The following is a 19,498-nucleotide window of genomic DNA, read 5'->3' on the forward strand; positions in this document are numbered from 1 at the left end:
TTTCGCCACCAATTTTTTATTTTCCCAAGGGTAAGAGAAGAAATTAGACCACAAAAGTTGTTGTGCAATTTGTCCTGAGTGCGACGATACCCCATATGTGGGGGTAAACCACTTTTTGGGTGCATAGCAGAGCTCGGAAGGGAAGGAGCGCCATTTGACTTTTCAATGCAAAATTGACTGGAATTAAGATGGGACGCCATGTTGGTTTGGAGAGCCCCTGATGTGCCTAAACATTAAAAACCCCCACAAGTGACACCATTTTGGAAACTAGACCCTCTAAGGAACTTATCTAGATGTGTTTTGAGAGCTTTGAACCCCCAAGTGTTTCACTACAGTTTATAACGCAGAGCCGTTAAAATAAATTTATTTTTTTTTCGCAAAAATTTTTTAGCCCCCAGTTTTGTATTTTCACAAGGGTAACATAATAAATTGGACCCCAAAAGTTGTTGTCCAATTTGTCCTGAGTACGCTGATACCCCATATGTGGGGGGGAACCACTGTTTGGGCGCATGGCAGAGCTCGGAAGGGAAGGAGCGCCATTTGGAATGCAGACTTAGATGGATTGGTCTGCAGGAGTCACGTTGCATTTGCAGAGCCCCTGATGTACCCAAACAGTACAAACCCCCCACAAGTGACCCCATATTAGAAACTAGACCTCCCATGGAACTTATCTAGATGTGTTGTGAGAACTTTGAACCCCTAAGTGTTTCACTACAGTTTATAACGCAGACCCGTGAAAATAAAAATTCTTTTTTTTTTCACAAAAATGATTTTTTAGCCCCCAGCTTTGTATTTTTACAAGGGTAACAGAATAAATTGGACCCCAAAAGTTGTTGTTCAATTTGTCCTGAGTACGCTGATACCCCATATGTGGGGGGGAACCACTGTTTGGGCTCATGGCAGAGCTCGGAAGGGAAGGAGCGCCATTTGGAATGCAGACTTAGATGGATTGGTCTGCAGGCGTCACGTTGCATTTGCAGAGCCCCTGATGTACCCAAACAGTAGAAACCACCCACAAGTGACCCCATATTGGAAACTAGACCTCCCATGGAACTTATCTAGATGTGTTGTGAAAACTTTGAACCCCCAAGTGTTTCACTACAGTTTACAACGCAGAGCCGTGAAAATAAAAATCCTTTTTTTTCCCACAAAAATGATTTTTAGCCCCCCAAATTTTTATTTTCCCAAGGATAACAAGAGAACTTGGACCCAAAAAGTTGTTGTCCAATTTGTCTCGAGTACGCTGATACCCCATATGTTGGGGTAAACCCCTGTTTGGGCGCACGGGAGAGCTCGGAAGTGAAGGAGCACTGTTTTACTTTTTCAATGCAGAATTGGCTGGAATTGAGATCGGACGCCATGTCGCGTTTGGAGAGCCCCTGATGTGTCTAAACAGTGGAAACCCCCCAATTATAAATGAAACCCTAATCCAAACGCACCACTAACCCTAATCCCAACTGTAACCCTAACCACACACCTAACCCAGACACACCCCTAATTCTAATCCCAACCCTAATCCCAACCGTAAATGTAATCCAAACCCTAACCCTAGCCCCAACCCTAGCCCTAACCCTAACCCTAACCCTAACCGGAAAATGGAAATAAATACATTTTTTTTAATTTTATTATTTTTCCCTAAGGCTAGGTTCACATTGCGTTAGGGAAATCCGTTTAGCACTAGCGGATTGCGCTAACACAATGTCTTTTTAGGTGTCGTGTTTAGTGGTCGCGTTAACGTCCCCGCTCTGGAAGATCGGGGATCGGACCTCGGGCGCGCCGCGGACGCTGCAAGCAGCGTCTGAGGCGCGCCACAAAAGAATGGCACCTTGCTAGCGCGAGCCGAAAATGGCACGCTCTAGCGATGCGCTACACCTGAAAATCACATTGCTGTCAATGGTTGTGCTAACGGACCCGTTGCACGGCGTTAATTGTGACATTTTCGCCGTGCAACGCTGTCCGTTAGCGTTAACCCATTAACGCAATGTGAACCTAGCCTAACTAAGGGGGTGATGAAGGGGGGTTTGATTTACTTTTATAGCGAGTTTTTTAGCGGATTTTTATGATTGGCAGCCGTCACACACTAAAAGACGCTTTTTATAGCAAAAAAGTTTTTGCGTCTCCACATTTTGAGACCTATAATTTTTCCATATTTTGGTCCACAGAGTCATGTGAGGTCTTGTTTTTTGCGGGACGAGTTGACGTTTTTATTGGTAATATTTTCGGGCACGTGACAATTTTTGATCGCTTTTTATTCCGATTTTTTGTGAGGCAGAATGACCAAAAACCAGCTATTCATGAATTTCTTTTGGGGGAGGCGTTTATACCGTTCCGCGTTTGGTAAAATTGATGAAGCAGTTTTATTCTTCGGGTCAGTACGATTACAGCGACACCTCATTTATATCATTTTTTTTATGTTTTGGCGCTTTTATACGATAAAAGCTATTTTATAGAAAAAATAATTATTTTGGCATCGCTTTATTCAGAGGACTATAACTTTTTTATTTTTTTGGTTATGATGCTTTATGGCGGCTCGTTTTTTGCGGGACAAGATGACGTTTTCAGAGGTAACATGGTTATTTATATCCGTCTTTTTGATCGCGTGTTATTCCACTCTTTGTTCAGCGTTATGATAATAAAGCGTTGTTTTTTGGCTCGTTTTTTTTTTTTTTTTTCTTATGGTGTTCACTGAAGGGGTTAACTAGTGGGCCAGTTTTATAGGTCGGGTCGTTACGGACGCGGCGATACTAAATATGTGTACTTTTATTGTTTTTTTGTTTTTTTTTTATGTAAAGAAATGTATTTATGGGAATAATATTTTTTTTTTTTCTGCTTTATTTAGGAATTTTTTTTTTATTTTTTTTTTTACAAGTGTGGAAATTTTTTTTTTTACTTTTTCACTTTGTCCCAGGGGGGGACATCACAGATCACCGATCTGACAGTGTGCACAGCACAGGTGATCTAACATACAGCCGGGCAGGATTAGAGCTGCAGCTGCAGCCTGATCCTGACCCGGAAGTGCTCCCTGCAGGACCCGGATGCAGCCCGGCGGCCATTTTGGATCCGGGGACTGCAGGGAGAAGACGCTCGGTACACGGTGAGCACATCACCGTGTACCGATCGTCTCAGGGAAGCCCGCAGGGAGCCCCCTCCCTGCGCGATGCTTCCCTGCACCGCCGGCACACCGCGATCATCTTTGATCGCGGTGTGCCGGGGGTTAATGTGCCGGGAGCGGTCCGTGACCGCTCCTGGCACATAGTGCCGGATGTCAGCTGCGATAGGCAGCTGACACCCGGCCGCGATCGGCCGCGCTCCCCCCGTGAGCGCGGCCGATCGCATATGACGTACTATCCCGTCCATGGGAATTAAGTCCCAGGTCACCTGGACGGGATAGTACGTCATATGGGATTAAGGGGTTAAACCAGAGAGATATGTGACACAAAATAGTTAATAAATAACATTTCCCACAGGTTTACTTTACAGCAGCACAATTTTGGAAACAAAATTTTTTTTTGTTAGGAAGTTATAAGGGTTAAAATTTGACCAGCAATTTCTCATTTTTACAACGTAATTTACAAAACCATTTTTTTTAGGGACCACCTCACATTTGAAGTCAGTTTGAGGGGTCTATATGGCTGAAAATACCCAAAAGTGACACCATTCTAAAAACTGCACCCCTCAAGGTGCACAAAACCACATTCAAGAAGTTTATGAACCCTTCAGGTGTTCACAGCAGCAGAAGCAACATGGAAGGAAAAAATGAACATTTAACTTTTTAGTCACAAAAATTATCTTTTAGCAACAATTTTTTTTATTTTCCCAATGGTAAAAGGAGAAACTGAACCACGAAAGTTGTTGTCCAATTTGTCCTGAGTACGCTGATACCTCATATGTGGGGGTAAACCACTGTTTGGGCGCACGGCAGGGCTTGGAAAGGAAGGAGCGCCATTTGACTTTTTGAATCAAAAATTGGCTCCACTCTTTAGCAGACACCATGTCACGTTTGGAGAGCCCCCGTGTGCCTAAAAATTGGAGCTCCCCCACAAGTGACCCCATTTTGGAAACTAGACGCCCCAAGGAACTTATCTAGATGCATAGTGAGCACTTTGAACCCCCAGGTGCTTCACAAATTGATCCGTAAAAATGAAAAAGTACTTTTTTTTCACAAAAAAATTCTTTTAGCCTCAATTTTTTCATTTTCACATGGGCAACAGGATAAAATGGATCCTAAAATTTGTTGGGCAATTTCTCCTGAGTACACTGATACCTCATATGTGGGGGTAAACCACTGTTTGGGCACATGGTAAGGCTCGGAAGGGAAGGAGCGCCATTTGACTTTTTGAATGAAAAATTATCTCCATCGTTAGCGGACACCATGTCGCGTTTGGAAAGCTCCTGTGTGCCTAAACATTGGAGCTCCCCCACAAGTGACCCCATTTTGGAAACTAGACCCACCAAGGAACTTATTTAGATGCCTAGTGAGCACTTTAAACCCTCAGGTGCTTCACAGAAGTTTATAACGCAGAGCCATGAAAATAAAAAATAATTTTTCTTTCCTCAAAAATGATTTTTTAGCCTGGAATTTCCTATTTTGCCAAGGGTAATAGGAGAAATTGGACCCCAAATGTTGTTGTCCAGTTTGTCCTGAGTACGCTGATACCCCATATGTGGGGGTAAACCACTGTTTGGGCGCACGGCAGGGCTCGGAAGGGAAGGCACGCCATTTGGCTTTTTAAATGGAAAATTAGCTCCAATCATTAGCGGACACCATGTCACGTTTGGAGAGCCCCTGTGTGCCTAAACATTGGAGATCCCCCAGAAATGACCCCATTTTGGAAACTAGTCCACCAAAGGAACTAATCTAGATGTGTGGTGAGGACTTTGAACCCCCAAGTGCTCCACAGAAGTTTATAACGCAGAGCCATGAAAATAAAAAAAAAAAATTATTTTCTCAAAAATGATCTTTTAGCCTGCAATTTTTTATTTTCCCAAGGGTATCAGGAGAAATTTGACCCCAAAAGTTGTTGTCCAGTTTCTCCTGAGTACGCTGATACCCCATATGTGGGGGTAAGCCACTGTTTGGGCACATGTCGGGGCTCGGAAGTGAAGTAGTGACGTTTTGAAATGCAGACTTTGATGGAATGCTCTGCGGGCGTCACGTTGCGTTTGCAGAGCCCCTGATGTGGCTTAACAGTAGAAACCCCCCACAAGTGACCCCATTTTGGAAACTAGACCCCGAAAGGAACTTATCTAGATGTGTGGTGAGCACTTTGAACCCCCAAGTGCTTCATAGAAGTTTATAATGCAGAGCCGTGAAAATAATAAATCATTTTTCTTTCCTCAAAAATGATGTTTTAGCAAGCATTTTTTTATTTTCACAAGGGTAACAGGAGAAATTGGACCCCAGTAATTGTTGCGCAGTTTATCCTGAGTATGCTGGTACCCCATATGTGGGGGTAAACCACTGTTTGGGCACACGTCAGGGCCCGGAATTGAGGGAGCACCATTTGACTTTTTGAATACGAGATTGGCTGGAATCAATGGTGGCGCCATGTTGTGTTTGGAGACCCCTGATGTGCCTAAACAGTGGTAACCCCTCAATTCTACCTCCAACACTAACCCCAACACACCCCTAACCCTAATCCCAACTGTAGCCATAACCCTAATCACACCCCTAACCCCAACACACCCCTAACCCCAACACACCCCTAACCCCAACACACCCCTAACCCCAACACACCCCTAACCCTAACCACAACCCTAATTCCAACTAACCATAACCCTAATCACAGCCCTAACCCTAACCCCAACACATCCCTAACCCTAATCCCAACTGTAGCCATAACCCTAATCACAACCCTAACCATAACCCTAATTCCAACCCTAACCCTAAGGTTATGTGCCCACGTTGCGGATTCGTGTGAGATTTTTCAGCGTCATTTTTGAAAAATCCGCGGGTAAAAGGCACTGCGTTTTACCTGCGGATTTCCAGTGTTTTTTGTGCGGATTTCACCTGCGGATTCCTATTGAGGAACAGGTGTAAAACGCTGCGGAATCCGCACAAAGAATTGACATGCTGCGGAAAATACAACGCAGCGTTTCCGCGCGGTATTTTCCGCACCATGGGCACAGCGGATTTGGTTTCCATATGTTTACATGGTACTGTACACCTGATGGAAAACTGCTGTGAATCCGCAGCGGCCAATCCACTGCGAATCCGCAGCCAAATCCGCACCGTGTGCACATGGCCTAATTCTAAAGGTATGTGCACATGCTGCGGAAAACGCTGCGGATCCGCAGCAGTTTCCCATGAGTTTACAGTTCAATGTAAACCTATGGGAAACAAAAATCGCTGTACACATGCTGCGGAAAAACTGCACGGAAACGCAGCGGTTTACATTCCGCAGCATGTCACTTCTTTGTGCGGATTCCGCAGCGGTTTTACAACTGCTCAAATAGAAAATCGCAGTTGTAAAACCACAGTGAAAAGCGCAGAAAAAACGCGGTAAATCCGCCATAAATCCGCAGCGGTTTAGCACTGCGGATTTATCAAATCCGCAGAGGACCAGAATACGTGTGCACATGCCCTAGCCCTAACCCTAGCCCTAACCCTAACCCTACCCCTAACCCTAACCCTATTCTAACATTAGTGGAAAAAAAAAATTCTTTATTTTTTTTATTGTCCCTACCTATGGGGGTGACAAAGGGGGGGGGGGGTCATTTATTATTTTTTTTATTTTGATCACTGAGATAGATTATATCTCAGTGATCAAAATGCACTTTGGAACGAATCTGCCGGCCGGCAGATTCGGCGGGCGCACTGCGCATGCGCCCGCCATCTTGGAAGATGGTGGCGCCCGGGGAGAAGACGGACGGACACCGGCAGGATCGGTAAGTATGATAGGGTGGGGGGGGAGCACAGGGGGGGGGATCGGAGCATGGGGGGGTGAATCGGAGCGCGGGAGGGGTGGAACGGAGCACGGGGGGTAGAACGGAGCACGGGGGGGGGTGGAACGGAGCACGGAGGGGGGTGGATCGGAGTGCAGGGGGGGGTGATCGGAGCACGGGGGGGGGGGTGATTGAAGCACGGGGGGAGCGGACAAGAGCACGGGGGGGGAGCGGAGCACAGGACGGAGGGGAGCCGGAGCAGTGTACCAGACAGATCGGGGGGCTGGGGGGGCGATCGGTGGGGTGGGGTGGGGTGGGGGCACATTAGTATTTCCAGCCATGGCCGATGATATTTCAGCATCTGCCATGGCTGGATTGTAATATTTCACCAGTTATAATAGGTGAAGTATTACAAATCGCTCTGATTGGCAGTTTCACTTTCAACAGCCAATCAGAGCGATCGTAGCCACGAGGGGGTGAAGCCACCCCCCCCTGGGCTAAACTACCACTCCCCCTGTCCCTGCAGATCGGGTGAAATGGGAGTTAACCCTTTCACCCGATCTGCAGGGACGCGATCTTTCCATGACACCACATAGGCGTCATGGGTCGGATTGGCACCGACTTTCATGACGCCTACGTGGCGTCATGGGTCGGGAAGGGGTTAATGGGCGCCCCCGTTTCCTCCAGTCTCTTGAAATATGCCCCTTCCACCGCCGGTCTAATACTCTCGCTCGCGCTCCACCGATGAGGACTGGAAGGAACGACTTTCCAGCTCTGACCTCCTCTCACGTGAGGTCGGAGGATCAGCCGAAGAGTTGGCGGCAGCGGTACCCTTGATGCTGCACAGCTCACCTTGAAGGTCCCAAATCTCTTGAGGTGTCTTCTGCCCCCAGTCAGGCTCAGTACGTGTTAACTCACGGGTGACCACTTCATAACTCTAGACCACGGCGGTGAGAATAGGGGTCTCTCTTGCCAAGTATCTAGCTTCAACCCCAACCTCAAGAAAGCCTAGACCGGGATTCAGGCGTAGGCGATCCTTTAAGATCTGCTTCAGAGAGGGATCCTTCAATCCAGCAACAAGTTTGTCCCGAAGCACTTCATCTAAGGGACCCAGTCTTCGGTGCCCGTCTTGGGTCTTTTTGGTGATATGGGTCATCACTTCCTGCAATGCATTAACATACTGAGCTATGGTCTTACTTTCCCTGTGGACCCACAGGAACAACCACATGCAGAGGTGCCCTTGGTCTGTAGTGTCACCATGCATATCCTCCAACATTTTTATCACCTTTTCCACAGTGTCAGGATCCCTAGGTGGATGGTATATAACCATCTGCTGGGCCTCCCGGTCAAGGGTCATGAGGGCTAACTCGGCCTGAACGGAAGGGGTCAGGGGATACATGCGTAGCATGCTTTTCAGCCAGTCTACCCAGTCCCACAGCAACATGCTGCTCCCCGTGAACTTGGGAAGGTTGCTGAGCATAGCCCCTTGCCAGACTCTGTCACAGACTGGTCGGGCATCTCTGTGTTTGAATGTTGCGTCCTGCCGACTACACCAAATGTAATGCAGGTGTCTGGATTCAACGAGTAGAGATCATGAGGCAGGAAACAACCAGGGGCTGAAATATTGGTAGTTTTATACATCAGTAACTTTTGAATAATTAGGGTTAGCAGATATGCAATTTAATAATATAGAGGATCACAACCGGTTTCCTATAAGCAAGAAAGTCTTTCAGTACTTAACGTTAGTGGTGCGCCCAGTCTTGGGAGTCATCACATGAGTTGTTACTCGAAGTTGTGGCCCTAGCGGGGGTCACCGGGTTTTCTGGCTAGGCCGCAAGTCTCTTCCTGACGTAGTCTATTAAAGCCCGTTGAGCCTCCAACCGGCCCTCTCTCATCCTGTAATCCTAGTCCCAGCCGACCCCGGTACCGTAGGTGATAGCTGGAAGTGAAGGCCCTGCTCACTCGCCCTATTCCTCCTCTCTCGTAGGCGTGCCTCTCCTGTCGCAGTCGCCACACGGCTCTTCTTCGCTTGACTGTCGGTGGAAGTCTCTCAGGCTCGGGGCAGAGAGGACCGGGCTTCAGCTCTTGACAGGCGTAGTCGGACCTTGGAGGCTTGACCAGCGCAGGGCGCAGATTCCAGCTGTGACCAGAGTAAGCCTTTCTCGGGGATATGTTTTGTGGGGATCCGCACCTTGCCAGTTGGCGACCAACACCTGGGTAGCACAGACTTCTCGCTGTGGCCTGTCATGCTGGTCTCAGCGGTGTCTCTTGGGCATGTCTGCCCCGTTCTCTTCCTTGGCGCCAATTCTCCTCGTGGTTGAGCGCGCACAGCTTTTATATCAGGGTAGTGCTTAATGAGGGTCACCTAATCCGATCCAGCACACAATGTCCTTCCCCTGTCAAATCTTTCAGCATACTTTGGTTCCGCTTGATTTCGGCTGGCAAACGGATGGCAATCTCTTCTCATTAATGGCACATCCTGCACTAATTTTCCAGAGGATTCATGGCTTTTTTGTTACACTAGCAGTGCAGGACCTTAGGTATCCATGTTTACCCAAACTGATATAGTGACAACTAGTTCCTAATGGTCGTAACCATGGATACCTAAGGTCCTGCAATGCCTGCACGTGAGGAAAGAGACATCAAATCAGAACAACTATACTACATTTCTAATTGGAGGTATTTTCTAATAATATTATTATTACAGCTACTACATATTGGGATAGGATCCTGGAGATGGGAATACTCCTTTAACAATAACTCTTCCTACTGTCGGGCAAAATACGCTATCACTAATCACGCATATCACAATGCACATTACAACAACCCGTGTGTCTTCAAGGGGCAATGTGGCAGCATGTCCACCTTACAACATCAACGACCAGAGCTGGGGAACAATTGCCTTAATGTCTCATAAGTCACAACTGTCCGTGTTTGGTTCTTAAGTCAATGGGGCAATAGGATATCATCCTTTTATCATGCAGGTGTCAGCGGTGGTGGTGCCAGTGTAGTCTTGGTTTGGGAGACAGATGGGCAGGAAACCTCCAAGGACCATGGTGGAGACTTACTAAGCAGAACTAGGGCCACAGAAGCAGATAAGTGACAAGAATGGGTGCTGCCCTATCTTCTCCCCATGGGTCATTAACATGGCAAGGGATTGTTATTATGGCAATGTAGAAGGCAGGCATCAAAGCAGACGTAAAAATAAATAATATACTTTATTGTACATGGATATCAGCCAAGCGTCCAGTGTGTCACTCCATACATCGGTGCGTCTATGGACAATCTCCCCGAGGCAAACAAAGCAGGAGTCAGTCCTCTCACCAGAGTCAGAGTTGCAGTGCAGCCCCCAAAGTCACCAGATCGCAGCCCTTCAGGTGATGTGGGACTAGTGGGGTTACTGAGGATCGAGGCACTGTGTCATGTCACCTTCTCTGTGTGAATTTATGGCTATGAATTAAAGGAACCTTTTCCCTAAAGTTACTGATCTGCGCCTGCTCGCTCTTCTGCTTTTCCCTGACTTTGATGATTTCTCTTCTTGCCTATTTGTTTCCCAGATCCAGTTTCATCACTTTTTCCAAATCTGCTCTTGCACCCATCCAGTCTAACATGCCTGCTCTGGCCATGCCCCTCCTGTACAAAGCTTTCAGGTGGTCAGGGTCCTTGTCGAGAACTCGGGTGCATCTCACCTTAGCCTCACGTAATCTTCCCTTCTTGAGGTCACAAGCCACCAGGTTAGAAAGCAGAGCAACCTTCTCCTCTTCTGCATCTCCAGGTGTACAGACCAGAAGTCTGCGCGCTCGGGTATATCGTCTTTTCTGCCCCTTTGAGGTTCCCGTCTCTGTACGCCTTCTCGCCCGCCTCCCAATCTCTGACTGCCCTCTTAATCTTCTCACTCACATCTAATTCCCATGCCTCCTTTCCATTTTTGAAACTCTCTAATCGCAAGACAAACTGAAAGCCCTGTACATGGTCTACTCTGCAGACTTCTCCAGGGACCATGGTCTCAAGACACTGGTCAAAGAGACGGTCCCAACTTGAATCACCTTCCCCCAATTCTATCTGTACCCAGCAGCCATCAGGATACCCAGCGTCTATGGTATTAGGGTCACTTCCAGGAATATGGGGCACCTGGCACCTTCTTTGGGTTTATCCGCGTCTGATTCCACAGCTGTAGGATGGTTTTGGTGAAGGACCTGTCTGGGAAGGTTGCACTAATAGTTTGCCCACCCTTCCTTCAGGTAGCCTTATACCATAGATAGCAGAAGACCCAGTAGGTCTCCATACACATTATACTTCATGAACCCACCGATATTGACCAATAAACTAATGCGTACATTGGCCTCCAACAAAATCATCTATCGGGGGAGCAAAAACGGCTGGAAAGTTTGAATTTTACACACTCAATAAGCCGCCACTTTCTCCGTTCTTCCTAATGACAACACATGAATGCTCGCCGAGTGTATGGGGGAGTTGGGAGAGACGGACAAACACTTTAACCTTTAGGAATGTGCCCTAAGACTACAGACCCCCATACACATTAGATTACAGGTGATCGAATCCGTTCTTTTCTACAGTCCCAGAAACAATGAACGGCGCAGAGGTTGAGCATGCGCATCTCTGATCCATCCTTAATAGAGCTCTGTGGAGTCCGGTTCCAGAGGCACGTTCTCAGGATCGTGAGGGTTCTCAGCTCTCGGACCCCCAACAATCAGTAACCTATCCCCTATCCTGTACATACAGGATAACTTAATAATTTGGGAATAACCCTTTAAGGCCAGGTCATGGTAGGAGTTGGAAGAGCCAAAGGCTGGAGACTGGTCTTACAGTTGTGCAACCGAAATGTAATATTGCTTGCAAGACGGATCGATTCGCAAAGAAAGTACACCCTCGGGATCGCCTACTGTTCGACAAGTGAACCGCAGTGTACCATTGGCCAGACGTGCTTAGATGCTCCAAACCATAGAAAGGAATGGAAATCGGGAAGGAAATTTGTGAATTTTGTCACCTAATGATGGTGGCTTGTAACGTGTGAAGTCAGAATGATAGGACTTCTAGTTCCACGTGCACTGCGGTGCTCTATATTGCTTATGTCTATTATACACACCTCTCACTTAATGACAGAAAAACCCACAATGTCACATAAATAACTTGAATCTGACAAAAGTGATAAATAAATGATCTATGAAAATGAACAAATGAAAGTCAGACATTACTTTTCAACCATGTTTCCACAGATTTAGAAAAAAATAAACCTCATAAAATCGGCCTGGACAGAAATGATGGTTCCCTTAACTTAATATTTTGTTGCACAACCTTTTGAGGCAATCACTGCAGTGAAACGATTCCTGTAACTGTCAATGAGACTTCTGCTCCTCTCGACAGGTATTTTAGCCGCTCCTCAAAAGCAAACTGCTCCAGTTGTCTCGTGTTTGAAGGTTGCCTTCTCCAGACGTCATGTTTCAGCTCTTTCCAAAGATGCTCAGTAGGATTTAGGTCAGGGCTCATAGAAGGCCACGTCAGAATAGTCCCAATGTTTTCCTCTTGGCCATTCTTGGGTGTTTTGGCTGTGTGTTTTGGGTCATTATCCTGTTGTAAGACCCATGACCTGAGACTGAGACCAAGCTTTCCGACACTGGGCAGCACATTTCTCTCTAGAATCCCTTGATAGTCTTGAGATTTCATTGTACCCTGCACAGATTCTAGACACCCTGTGCCAGATGCAGCAAAGCAGCCACAGAACATAACAGAGCCTCCTCCATGTTTCACAGTAGGGACAGTGTTCTTTTCTTGATATGCTTCATTTTTACGTCTGTGAACATAAAGCTGATGTGCCTTGCCAAAAAGTTCCATTTTCTATTCGCCACGACAGCACCCACTAGAGAGAGGGGATCCGCCCCTAGGAACAGGAAACCTACAGAGAGATAAAAGGGGCGGCCCCCCCTCGCTCCTCAGTTGGTTTCCTGTTCCCAAGGAGGGAACCCTCAGAGAGAATCTCTGCAGCTAAGAAGAGGAAAAGCTCGCCTGGAACACAGCCTGTACGTCTCTGCTGAGCGACAGGGGCCCCAGAGCGAGCATCAGAGACGGGGGTTCCTGTTGGTTCCCCCCTCATCTGGATACATCAGCATGCCGGGATCACAACAGTCTCCCTGTTGGGAGACCGTTGGTTTTTGCTCCACCGCCTAAAGAATCCCCGTCAGCACACCAAGTAAGTGTCGCTATGGAAAGCGCTTACCCTCCGGCCACAGTGGGGCATGAACGGCCGCGGTAGCAGGAGCTTCTCTTCCTCTGCAGAGAAGGAAGACGCGCGAGCGCATGCAGGCGCTGTATGGTCGGCGTACCCGGATGTAAAGAGCAACTTCCGGGTATGCGGGGTCAGCTGAGCATGCTGGCGTGGACGCCTTGGCGCTCAACAGCGGTGGAGAGGACCAATAAAGTTGGTCAGGTAAAAAAAAAAAAAAAAAAGGGGGGAGGAAACATGGGGGCGTGTATCCATTGTAAGAACGGCTCTATATAAGGCTGAAGACACATGGCACTGTGCGCACCATGTCGTCTCAGGAAGATATTGAGCGCCCACTGGAGGTTGTAATCCTGCCTAGTGGTGATGCTAATAAGAAAATCAGCGGACACTCAAAAATGAGTGATTCCACGGATAAATCAGGGAAAAAATCGTCCCGTTCCAAACCCCAGGCCGACCAGACAACTCTGCAGCCGGTATATATTTTATTTTCCGGATAAGTGTATATATAGCTTCATATCTCTTACAGTAGTCTCCTCTGCTTGTGTCTTTTTTATAGGCTAAGCGGACTTCAAAATCTAAACATAAGCAGTGTAAGATATGTAATGAGCCCCTACCTGACTCATATATTAAGGAGCTATGTCAACATTGCATTGATAACACTTTACAGCAGGAGAGTTCGGTCAGGATGAATGACATACGTCTCATGATCCGGGAAGAGCTTCAGTCCTTGAGGGGTAGTCCGGCGGTTAATATGGAAAGGAGAAGTAGAAGGACTCTTTCACCTATAGCCGACACATCAGCAGAAAGTGGAGAGGTGGACTCAGACATCTCTCAGAGATTGGATTCCTCGGAGGAGGAAGATTATGTCTGTTTTCCTACAGACAATGTAAATAATTTGGTTAAAGCTGTAAGAGGAACAATGGGGGTGTCAGAGTCTAAAGATCCCCAGACACCACAGGACATCATGTTCGCAGGTTTATCGCAGCGAAAGGGCCAAGTATTCCCTGTGAATCAGGCCATTAAAGACCTTGTTAAAAAAGAATGGGCTAAAGGACAGAAGGGCTTTGTACCGGTATCATGTAAGAGGCGGTACCCCTTTGATGATGAGGACTTGGCAGTTTGGTCTAAAATTCCTAAAGTGGATGCGGCTGTAGCATCAACTTCTCGCCGATCCTCCTTACCCGTAGAGGATGCGGGCTCCTTGCCGGACCCCATGGATAGAAAATCAGACGCTCTGCTTAAGAGGTCATGGGAAGCTTGTGTCACGGCATTTAAACCGGCGATCTCAGCCACGTCCACTAGTAGATCTATGCTGGTCTGGCTGGAACAGTTGGACCAAAATATTAAGAGTGGTGTATCTAGAGAGAAACTACGTGCCTCTATTCCTTTGATTAAGGGGGCGGCAGCCTTCATTTCTGATGCCTCTATAGACTCTCTCCGCCTAGCAGCCAGAACAGCCAGCCTTACTAATACGGCACGGCGCGCTTTATGGTTAAAGAATTGGAAAGGGGATGCCCAGTCCAGGGCTAAATTGTGTACTATACCCTGCCAGGGTGAGTACCTCTTTGGAACGGTCTTAGACGAAATTCTCACTAAGGCAGGTGAAAGGAAGAAGGGGTTCCCTAATCCCTTTATTCCTTCTTACAGAAGGGCGTTCAAGAAGCCACCATTCGGAAGGAAAGGAGGCTTCAGGGACCGATGGAATAACAAGGATTTCAAACAAAGAGGAAATTTGTTCAATAAGCGCCCCTTCAAGCCAGCAGATAAATTCCGCTGATTATATTTCACCGGTGGGAGGAAGACTAAAACAATTTAGTAAGCAGTGGAAAGACATAACGGTTAATCCATGGGCCATTGATTTAATATCTTCAGGCCTCACATTAGACTTTATTAGAAGACCTCCGGACTCCTTCCTCCTTACCACCTTAAGATCCAGGCCTCAACAAGAGGCACTTGAAACCGAAGTTAAATCCCTCTTACTCAAACAAGTGCTGGTAGAGGTTCCATCTTCCCAGATAGGGAGGGGATTTTACTCTCCCTTATTTCTGATTAGTAAGCCTGATGGCTCTTTCAGAACTATAATTAACTTGAGAAAACTGAACTCCTTTATAAGACCCAAAACATTTAAAATGGAATCCATACGTTCGGCCATAAAAAATCTATTTCCAAACTGTTACATGGTAGTATTGGATCTTAAAGATGCTTATTACCATATTCCTATACACCATTTACATCAGCAATTTCTTCGGGTAGCTGTTTGTATAGAAGGGCAAATTCGTCATCTACAATACCGGGCAATGCCCTTCGGTTTATCTATGGCCCCAAGGGTTTTTACCAAATTGCTACTGGAAGTAATGTCCTTTTTACGGGTAAAAGATACCTTGGTCATTCCGTATTTGGATGACCTATTGATTGTAGGTAAGAACTCCCTACAGTGTGAGCAGAGGTTACAGGAGGTAGTGTCATCCTTACAAAACCTGGGCTGGCTGGTTAATTGGGAAAAATCTAGACTCCAGCCAGTAACGTGTCAGAAATTCCTTGGGCTCCTTCTAGATTCAGTTGACCAGATTTGCAAGCTTCCTGAGGATAAGAAAACTTCCATATTCGATAAAGTGTCCTTAGCGATCAGAAAGCGTAGTATGTCATTAAGGAATGTCATGTCACTACTAGGTTCTTTAACATCGTGCATTCCTGCGGTCCAGTGGGCGCAGTTCCATACTAGACATCTACAAAAATTTGTATTGGATGAGGATATTAAAAATAGAGGATGTCTGGATAGAACAGTTTTCCTAACGTCAGAAGTAGTACACTCCCTTATGTGGTGGTTGAATCGGAAAAATCTTTCGAGAGGGGTTCTATGGGTAATCACCCCTTCTAGTATAGTGACCACAGACGCTAGTCCTGAAGGCTGGGGGGCACATTTTCAGGATCAATGGGTCCAGGGTCTTTGGTCCAGTTCAGAACTTAATAATTCCTCAAATGTCAAAGAGTTGAGGGCTATATACTACTCCCTACTTCACTTTCTTCCTCAGCTCAGCGGCTCACACACAAGAGTATTCTCCGACAACACCACTGCGGTGGCGTATCTGAACCATCAAGGAGGTACAAGGTCGGACAAACTCAGAGAAGTGGCTTCAGACATCATGGAGTTGGCCGAAGGTCATCTGCTATCCTTGTCAGCAGTGCACATCAGGGGCATAGACAATCTTCATGCCGATTTCCTCAGCCGTCACACTCTTCATCAGGGAGAATGGATGCTGAACAGGAAGATTTTCAGATTAATAACAGCTCGATGGGGTGTTCCTCAAATAGACTTGTTTTCCACAAGAGCCAACCGTCAGGTCAGGAGGTTTGCCTCTCTATGCAGGGAGGACAAGCCGGACATACTCGATGCCCTCCAGGTACCATGGACATTCGACCTGGCCTATGCTTTCCCCCCATGGAATCTATTACCTATAGTAATAAGAAAAATAAGGGAGGAAGGCGCAAGAGTTCTGTTAATAGCCCCATTCTGGCCCAAAAGGCCATGGTTCTCATGGCTGAGGGCGATGTCAGTGTCAGACCCGTGGATTCTGCCTCAGTCCAAGGACTTGCTCTCTCAGGGACCATTCCTTCATCCTCAGGCAAAGGGCATGAACCTGACTGCCTGGAGTTTGAGAGGCAGTTACTAAGTATAAGGGGGTTTTCTAGTGGGTTAATTAACACTCTTATGAAGAGTAGAAAACCTTCAACTACTAGAATTTATGTTAGAATTTGGAGAAAATTTCTTCAATTCCATACTGCACAACTTTCATCTGAGGTTCCTATATTTCCAGTGTTGGAATTTCTACAAAGAGGTTTGGAATTAGGACTCTCCGTAAGCACTCTGAAGGTCCAGGTTTCAGCTTTAGGAGCTCTTTTTAATTATGATGTTGCGGGTAATAGGTGGATATCCCGATTCATATCTGCCTGTGAGCGTTCAAGACCAATTAGCATACCGCAGGTTCCTCAGTGGGATTTATCCATAGTCCTGGAAGCATTGACACAGCCACCGTTTGAGCCTCTCCATACAGCCTCACTAAAAAATATTTCTTTGAAAACGGTATTGTTAGTGGCATTAGTTTCTGCTAGAAGAGTGAGTGATCTCCAGGCATTATCTATAGATCCTCCCTTTTTATCTGTAACATCAGATAGGATAATTTTGAAAACAGACCCTTGTTATCTTCCTAAAGTAGCCACTACTTTTCATAGAACCCAGGAGATCTTGTTACCTACCTTTTATGAGAACCACTCAACTCCAGAAGAAGTAAAACTTCATACTCTAGATGTAAAAAGAATTGTGCTAGCCTATTTAGAGAGAACCAGGGACTGGAGGAAGAGTAGGGCTCTCTTTGTGTCTTTCCAGGGTAAAACCAAAGGTACCAGAGTGACAAAGAACACATTATCTCGCTGGATCAGAGAGGCCATAATCCTGGCGTATAAAGCTGGAGATAGAGATCCTCCAATGCATATAGGAGCACACTCTACAAGAGCCTTGTCGACTTCCTGGGCAGAAAGGGCGAATGTGCCAATAGACCTTATATGTAAGGCTGCAACTTGGTCTTCACCTAATACCTTCTATAAACATTATAGATTAGATCTATCCTCTGCTTCTGATCTGACTTTTGGGGTATCGGTCCTTGACTCAGTAAACCCACCCAGTCTATAGTCTCTGAAATTCTCTCTAGTGGGTGCTGTCGTGGCGAATAGAAATTACCAGATTACGTACCGGTAATGCTCTTTTATAGAGCCCACGACAGCACCCTTTCACATCCCTCCCTTTTCTGTATATAGTCGCACGTGGTGCTTCTTTGGTGAGGTGTAAATATTAGAAGAAAGTAGCATAAGGTTGTAAATATGTATATATATATATATGAATATACCTGAACCTGTTAACTAAAACCTGGCGGCGGTTCCTCCTATTCTCTGTAAAACAACTGAGGAGCGAGGGGGGGCCGCCCCTTTTATCTCTCTGTAGGTTTCCTGTTCCTAGGGGCGGATCCCCTCTCTCTAGTGGGTGCTGTCGTGGGCTCTATAAAAGAGCATTACCGGTACGTAATCCGGTATTTTTGTCTTATCTGTCCATAGGACATTCTCCCAGAAGCTTTGTGGCTTGTCAACATGTAGTTTGGCAAATTCCAGTCTGGCTCTGATTTTTTTTTTTTCAACAATGGTGTCCTCCTTGGTCGTCTCCCATGAAGTCCACTTTGGCTCATACAACGACGGATGGTGTGATCTGACACTGATGTTCCTTGAGCTTGAAGTTCACCTTCAATCTGTTTAGAAGTTTTTCTGGGATCTTTTGTTACCATTCGTATTATCCGTCTCTTTGATTTGTCACCAATGTTCCTCCTATGGCCACATCCAGGGAGGTCGGCTACAGTCCCACGGATGTTAAATTTCTGAATAATATGTGCAACTGTAGTCACAGGAACATCAAGCTGCTTGGAGATGGTCTGATAACTTTTACCTCTAACATGTTTGTCTAATTTTCTTCCTGATCTCCTGAGACAACTCTTTCCTTCGCTTCCTCTGGTCCATGCTGAGTGTGATACTCACCATGTCACCACACAGCACAGTGAGTATCTGTATCCCTATATACAGGCCACTCACTGATTCCAGGATTGTAGACCCCTGTGATGTTAGTGGACTCACCGCGATTTAACATGTCCCTTCTGTCACATTATTTTCAGGGGCACCATCATTTCTGTCCAGGCCTATTTCATCAGTTTTATTTTTTTTTTTACATTCTGTGGAAGCATGGTTGAAAAGCAATGTCTGACTTTCATTTGTTCATTATTGTAGATTTTTATTTATTATTACTTTTGTTAGATTCAGGTTATTTCTGTCACCATTGTGGGTTTTTCTGTCATTAAACGAGGGGGAACAACAATTTTGACCACGTGTGTAAGTCTTCGCTGCACCTGCAGGACTACAACAACCAGCATGCACTGACCAGTCCTCACATACTGTGCATATCATTGGGATGGCTGCTCTTGTCACCTTACGGCTGCTGTGAGATCAGCAGGAAGTGCAGGGTAAGGATCAAGCGAGGAAAGGGGGCTGGATTTCCCAGCATGCTCTGCATACCCCCACCCCACCCCCCTCACTCATGCACTGCAGAAAGCTTGAGTAAAGGCCCCGTCACACGTAGCGACGCTGCAGCGATACCGACAACGATCCGGATCGCTGCAGCGTCGCTGTTTGGTCGCTGGAGAGCTGTCACACAGACCGCTCTCCAGCGACCAACGATCCCGAGGTCCCCGGTAACCAGGGTAAACATCGGGTTACTAAGCGCAGGGCCGCGCTTAGTAACCCGATGTTTACCCTGGTTACCAGCGTAAAAGTAAAAAA

General features: G+C 46.5%; 1 long non-coding RNA gene and 1 pseudogene across 1 annotated transcript in view; one reads left to right on the forward strand and one right to left on the reverse strand.

Moving 5' to 3' along the window:
* LOC138661577 (uncharacterized) overlaps positions 1-19,498 on the forward strand; it is a 33,248-nt gene that overhangs the window by 2,042 nt on the left and 11,708 nt on the right. Inside the window, exon 2 of the long non-coding RNA XR_011317945.1 lies at positions 8,873-9,036. This is a non-coding gene — a long non-coding RNA (uncharacterized lncRNA). The remainder of the gene's footprint in view (positions 1-8,872; positions 9,037-19,498) is intronic.
* On the reverse strand, positions 10,311-18,685 carry LOC138667852 (FK506-binding protein-like; annotated as a pseudogene).

This window comes from Ranitomeya imitator, chromosome 2 (genome assembly GCF_032444005.1).
Source record: "Ranitomeya imitator isolate aRanImi1 chromosome 2, aRanImi1.pri, whole genome shotgun sequence".
Lineage (NCBI taxonomy): Eukaryota > Metazoa > Chordata > Amphibia > Anura > Dendrobatidae > Ranitomeya > Ranitomeya imitator.